The sequence below is a fragment of the Citrus clementina genome, unplaced genomic scaffold, assembly GCF_000493195.1.
Source record: "Citrus clementina cultivar Clemenules unplaced genomic scaffold, Citrus_clementina_v1.0 scaffold_9, whole genome shotgun sequence".
Classification (NCBI taxonomy): Eukaryota; Viridiplantae; Streptophyta; class Magnoliopsida; order Sapindales; family Rutaceae; genus Citrus; species Citrus x clementina.
The window spans coordinates 31,400,546-31,407,948 of record NW_006261964.1 but is presented as its reverse complement, the minus strand read 5'-3'; the positions used below and the strand labels follow the sequence as shown (position 1 = coordinate 31,407,948).

At 33.5% G+C, this 7,403-nt stretch overlaps 1 non-coding gene across 1 annotated transcript; it reads right to left on the bottom strand.

Moving 5' to 3' along the window:
- Window positions 1-1,473: 1,473 nt before the first annotated feature.
- Window positions 1,474-1,582, bottom strand: LOC112101635. Its single transcript, XR_002907658.1, has one exon. It is a non-coding gene; the product is annotated as a small nucleolar RNA R71 (small nucleolar RNA).
- Window positions 1,583-7,403: the final 5,821 nt, after the last annotated feature.

The following is a 7,403-nucleotide window of genomic DNA, read 5'->3' as shown; positions in this document are numbered from 1 at the left end:
TTTATTTCTAAGAGTGGATCCATAACCCTAACTAGTTCAATTCCATAGTTTCATTTAAATTAAGTTGTTTATATTCAAGTTTTAATTTCAATTTTTAGATAAAATAAAATAAACTAATTAAATCTTTTCTCTGTGGATCGACCTCGGACTCACCGAGTTATAATACAACAAGACACTCTTATACTTGGGAGTTAAAATTTACTTTTAAGTTGTGTCAAGTTTTTGGCGCCGTTGCCGGGGAAAAGTTTTTTATTTGGTTTGTTTTTCCGTTTTTATTTTTCTCTTATATGTAAAATTTCGTTTGCCCCCTTTTCCTTTTCTTAAATTCTCTTTTGTCCCCATATCTTTCATAATTCTCGTTTCACCCCAACAGTTTCCGTTTCTAGCCCAATCTTCTGGTAATTACGTTCGGACCCCGATATCTTTCAATTGTTTCACTTTCATCCCAAATTGCTAATTCTAAACTTCAATTAAAAATAATTTGCAATAGAATCCCTAGACGAAATTCCTCAACATAATCAAGACTTGGACAACATAATCAAGACTTGGACATATTTGGACATACTTTGGACATATTTGGACTTATTTTGGACCAAACTAACTTTAACTACTAACTCTAATTACTAACTCTTAACTTACTAACTGCTAACTCCTAACTTTTATTTAATTTCAGTTATTTAATTTTCTGCATTTATTTTATTTCGTATTTATTTTTTTTTGCTTTATTGGTGGGTTTAACCACCAAACTAACTACTAACCCTTAACTTTTATTTTCAGTTATTTAATTTTCAGTATTTATTTAATTTTGCATTTTTTATTTTTTTAATTGGTGGGTTCAACCACCATTTTTGTTATTTAATTTTCTTTTGTATACTTATATTATTTGCTTATTTATTTATTTTATTTTATTTTGTTATCAATTTGTGTAAATATTATCTTTATAACATAACCCTTGCATGAGACGTTGGTCTCGATCTTCAAGTGGCAGGTTAATTCGTAGATCTCAATCTCCACCACCAATCATGGATGAGAATGAAGGCAAAAACGTTTTGGGCGAACTTAATCCTCAAATTGATCAGGGAGACAACCAATCTCAACATGGGCATGATCAGAATCAACCAAGGACTCTGAGAGACTACATGAATCCAACCAGAACCGGAGCACCGTCGTGTATAGTATTTCCTCCAGAAGCATCTCAATTCAATTTTAAACCAGGTATTATCCAACTTTTACCAACATTTCATGGTTTAGAATCTGAGAATCCGTACTTGCATCTAAGAGATTTTGAGGAAGTTTGTAATACATACACGGACCAAAATTGTAGCATGAACATAATTAGATTAAAGCTTTTTCCTTTTTCATTAAAAGATAAAGCTAAAACTTGGCTACAAAACCTTAGATCTGGATCAGTAAGAACTTGGAATAACATGCAAGAACAGTTTTTGAAAAAATTCTTTCCACCTCATAGAACAAATTCTTTTAAAAGGCAAATCACTTCTTTCACTCAAAAAAATGGAGAAACATTATACCAATGTTGGGATAGGTTTAAAGAGTTGCTTAACATATGCCCACATCATGGTTTTGAAACTTGGCGATTGGTCACTTATTTCTACGAAGGCTTAATACCCCAAAGTAGACAGGTTGTTGAAATGATGTGTAATGGTGAATTTAGGGATAAAAATCCTGAAGATGCACTAGATTACCTTGACCAATTAGCTGAAAATGCACAACATTGGGATACTGTTGGAACTTTTGAATTGACAAATAAGCAACAATCATCTCCATCTAGTGGAGGAATCCATAACCTTAGGGAAGATCATGATTTACAAGCAAAATTTGCATCCCTAGTTAGGAAAGTTGAAGCTTTGGAGCATAAAAAGAGTGATCAAGTAAAATCTGTTCAAGAAATTGCATGTAACATATGTAATTCGAATGATCATTTCACTCAAGAGTGTCCCACTTTGCCTGCACTTAAAGAATGTCTAAATGATCAAGCTAATGTCATTAACACTTTCAATAAACCAAACCCATATTCACAGACTTATAATCCTGGTTGGAAAAATCATCCGAATTTCAGTTGGAGGAATAATAATAATGCACAATCTTCACAAGCACCACCTTCACAAAATTTTCAAAATCCTCAGCCTTATGCACCATATGTTCCACCACCTTGGAAAAATCTGGAGGACACAATGCATTCATTCATCAGAAAGCAAGATGTTATTAACAATCAAAATGCACAAACTTTTTCTGATTTGAAAGATACTCTTGCTAAAATTGCTTCTGCACTCACCATTCAAGAAAAAGGAAAATTTCCAGCCCAACCACAACCAAATCCTAAAATTCAACAAAATCCACCCACAGACCAAGTCAAGTCAGTTATAACTCTTCGTAGTGGTAAGGTTGTTGATAGACCTATGCCTGAACCTTATGAAAATGATGAAAATTCAAAGGGTAAGGAAGGACTAAATGAACTTACACCTAGTGAAGAAATAACTAGTGTTCCACCTGAACCACCATTTCCGCATGCATTGAATAAACCAAAGAAATCAAACCACTCTTCTGAAATTTATGAAATCTTTAAGCAAGTGAAAGTTAACATTCCTCTATTAGATGCAATCAAGCAGGTTCCTTCATATGCCAAATTTTTAAAGGACTTGTGCACTGTTAAGAGGAAATTGAAGGTAAGAAAGAGTGCTTTCATGGCCGAACAGGTAAGTACAATTCTGTCTACTAATAATAAGTTGAAATATAAAGATCCTGGTTGTCCTACCATTTCTTGTATTATTGGTAACCACAGAATTGAGCATGCTTTACTAGATCTTGGTGCTAGTGTTAATTTGCTTCCATATTCAGTTTATCTTCAACTTAATCTTGGTGAGTTAAAATCAACTTCAGCTACACTTTTGCTTGCCGATAGATCCGTTAAAGTACCAAAAGGAATAGTGGAAGATGTTTTAGTACAAGTTGATAAATTTATTTATCCTGTGGATTTTATTGTCTTGGAAACTGAACCTGTTGTGAATAATTACAAACCAATTCCTGTAATTTTAGGTCGACCATTTTTAGCAACTGCTAATGCTTTGATTAATTATAGGAATGGTTTAATGAATTTATCCTTTGGGAATATGACTTTGGAATTGAATGTTTTCAACATGTGCAGGCAACCTAATGAAGAAAATGAGAATGAAGATGATACTGATGAACAAAAGGAATTGTTTGAATCCTGTATCGAGGAAAATATTCAAAAAGGGGATTTTTCTGAACTTTCTAATGTTTGTTTAGTTAATTCAATTGAGTCAAATAAGCAACTTAAACTTGATATTTCTAATATAAATTCGTTGCTTGATTCTATGCAGACTTCGCAAAATTATGATGACGAGCCAAAATTTGAGGAGCTTGGAAGTATTGAAAAGACAGAACAACAAGAAGCACCTAAAATGGAATTGAAACCTTTGCCTGAAGGATTGAAATATGCTTTTCTTGGAGAAGAACAAACTTATCCTGTTGTGATTTCTTCTACTTTAACAAGCGACCAAGAAGGTAAGTTACTAACTGTTCTTAAAAAGCATAAAAATGCAATAGGATGGACTTTAAATGACATTAAAGGCATTAATCCCTTAATCTGCACACATAGAATTAATTTGGAAGAAAATGCTAAAATATGTCAACAACCTCAAAGAAGATTAAACCCACACATGAAAGAGGTAGTCAAAACAGAAGTCCTTAAATTACTTGATGTGGGAATTATCTACCCTATTTCTGATAGTAAGTGGGTAAGTCCTACACAAGTAGTGCCTAAAAAATCTGGAATCACTGTTGTTAAAAATGAAAAAGGTGAATTAATTCCAACACGAATTACATCTAGTTGGCGCATGTGCATTGATTATAGAAAATTAAATGAAGCCACTAGAAAAGATCATTTTCCATTACCATTCCTTGACCAAATCTTAGAAAGAGTAGCAGGACATCCCTACTATTGTTTTTTAGATGGATATTCAGGTTATTATCAAATTCCTATAGCACTTGAGGACCAAGAAAAGACCACATTCACATGTCCTTTTGGAACATTTGCATTTAAAAGAATGCCATTCGGGCTTTGTAATGCTCCTGCAACATTTCAAAGATGTATGTTAAGCATTTTTTGTGATATGGTTGAACATTGTTTAGAGGTCTTTATGGATGATTTGACTGTGTTTGGGAATTCTTTTGATGATTGCCTTGATAATTTGGAGAAAGTTTTAAAAAGATGTGTTGAAAAAGAACTCGTGTTGAATTGGGAAAAATGTCACTACATGGTTACTTCTGGAATTGTTTTGGGTCATGTTGTTTCTATTAAAGGAATTGAAGTTGACAAAGCAAAAATCGAAGTCATATCTAAATTGCCACAACCAAAAACAGTTAGAGATGTGCGATCCTTTTTAGGACATGCAGGATTTTATAGGAGGTTTATAAAAAACTTTAGTGCCATATCTAAACCACTTTGTAACCTCTTATTAAAAGATGCACCGTTTGAATGGAATGATGATTGCCAAAAATCTTTTGAAAAAATAATTTGTCTTTTAACATCTGCACCTATTATGCAATCTCCTGATTGGTCTTTGCCATTTGAATTAATGTGTGATGCAAGTGATTTTGCTGTTGGTGCTGTTTTAGGACAAAGAAGGGATGGTAAGCCTTTTGTGATTTATTATGCGAGCAAGACTTTGGATAGTGCTCAAATGAATTATTCTACAACTGAAAAAGAATTACTTGCTGTGGTATTTGCATTAAACAAATTCCGTTCATATTTGCTTGGCTCTAAATCTGTTGTGTTTACTGACCATGCTGCTGTGAGATATTTGATGAGTAAACAGGATGCCAAACCGAGACTAATTCGTTGGATTTTGTTACTACAAGAATTTGACCTTACCATCAAAGATAAAAAGGGTGCTGAAAATGTTGTTGCTGATCATCTATCAAGACTCACATCCGAATTCTGCAATGATATAACACCCATAAATGATTCTTTCCCTGATGAATTTTTATTTTCTGTTACTTCAATGCCATGGTATGCTAATATTGTTAATTTTCTTGTTACAGGTAAAATGCCTTTGCAATGGAATGCTCAAGAGAAGAAGAAATTTTTTGTTGAAGTAAAGAAATTTTATTGGGATGATCCTTATTTGTTCAAATATTGCCCAGATCAAATTTTTCGGCGATGTATTCCTGATAATGAGGTAAGTAGTGTCATTAATTTTTGTCATTCTGAAGCATGTGGTGGTCACTTTTCTTCAAGAAAAACTACTGCTAAAATTTTGCAGTGTGGATTTTATTGGCCTACCATGTTTAAAGACACATATGAATTTTGCAAAAGTTGTGAAAAATGTCAAAAATTGGGATCAATTACAAAAAGAAACATGATGCCCTTAAATCCCATACTTGAAATTGAAATATTTGACTGTTGGGGAATTGATTTCATGGGTCCATTTCCATCATCTTTTGGATTTGTGTATATATTAGTTGCAGTTGATTATGTCTCAAAATGGATTGAAGCAATTTCTTGTCGAAATAATGACAGTAAAACTGTGATTAAATTTTTAAGAGAAAACATTTTAAGTCGATTTGGAATCCCTCGAGCCATTATCAGTGATGGAGGTAAGCATTTTTGTAATAAGTCATTTGAGTCTTTAATGAAGAAATATGGAATTACACATAAAATTGCTACCCCTTATCATCCTCAAACAAATGGTCAAGTTGAATTAGCAAATAGGGAGATAAAACAAATTTTGGAAAAAACGGTTAACCCAAACCGAAAAGATTGGTCTCTTAGACTTAATGATGCACTTTGGGCTTACCGCACTGCATTTAAAACATCATTAGGAATGTCACCCTATCGGTTAATTTATGGTAAACCTTGTCATTTACCTGTTGAACTTGAACATAAATCACTTTGGGCTATTAAAGCTTTTAATTCAAATTTGGTTGATGCTGGTAATGTGCGAAAATTGCAATTGAATGAACTTGAGGAATTAAGGAATGATGCATATGAAAATTCAAGAATTATTAAGGCAAGAACAAAAGCATTTCATGATAAAAGAATTTTTCGAAAAACATTTGAGATTGGTCAAAAAGTGTTGCTTTATAATTCTCGTCTTCATTTATTTCCAGGAAAGTTAAAGTCAAAATGGAGTGGCCCATTTGTTGTAAAAAATGTATATTCATATGGGGCCATAGAAATTGAGAATCCAAATAATGGTGTCACATTTAAAGTTAATGGTCAAAGATTAAAACCATATCTGGAACATCACCCACGTGACGAGGACACCGAAATTAATTTGGATGACCCACCAATTCTTGATTAAGTTTTTAATGATTTTTTTTTGTTTTACTATTATTTTACCGTTTCATTGTTTGACTTTTTTTTTCCTTAGATTGATGCACTGTACATAGTTTTTTTTTTAACATTGTTTTTCTTGTGTAAGCGTGTTTGTTTGACAGTTGTACATTCTCTCATCAATTTTCATTTTACATCATGAGCACCTCAATGAGAAAATACCTGTTCGCACATCTTAAAAGATTTCGGCGTATAAAATTTCACTTAAGAGGCCTAATACAAAGCTGTAAATCACATCCACTTTGGGATCTGCAACCACCAGAATTCGTGTCCTATGTTGAGGATCTAGAGGGACAACTCAGAACAGTAGAGAGTGGCATATATGAATTTCAAATGGAGCTTGAGGTTAACTCAATGAGAGGACGAATGTAAGTTCATTTTCCTTTTATATTGTGTGCTTCTTTTTGCTCGCTTTCACGCTTGATTTGATTTTGCAGATTTGATTTTGGTGTGTTTTGATTTATTTTCCCGTATAAATGGCGGATAACGGTACTCCGTGACTTCTTAAGTCGGTATCTTCAGTTTCCCACAATAACTGAAACCCCAAAATCATACATGGAAGAAATACAACATAAACTCCATAAGCATTTTCCCTCTCTCCCTCAGAATGCCCTCAGGAAAATTTACAAAGCTCGTTGTGAACGACTGCGTTTGTTAATGATCAATGGCATTCCTTCTGACATTCGTTGGTTAATTGAAGCAAAGGTCCGATTAGCAGGTGAGTTTTCTGGTCAATTTGTTTCTTACATGCCTAGTTTTGGTAAAAGTACGTTTGCTAAGAAAAGGAGAGCTAAACGACTTGGCTCAAAATGTCATAACTGTGTGAGACTTGGTTGCAAACGACCAGATTGTAAATCTTTAGGAATGGTTTCTGATACTCGTGAAGATAAAATTAAATTCGTTAAAGATGGCATGAGTAAAGAATCGTTGGATGATATCTTACGATCTCTTGAGACGCATCGAAGCGGAATTGTGCAACGTGAGATTTACAATTTGTGGATACTATTCCAAAAACAAAGTGCACAGT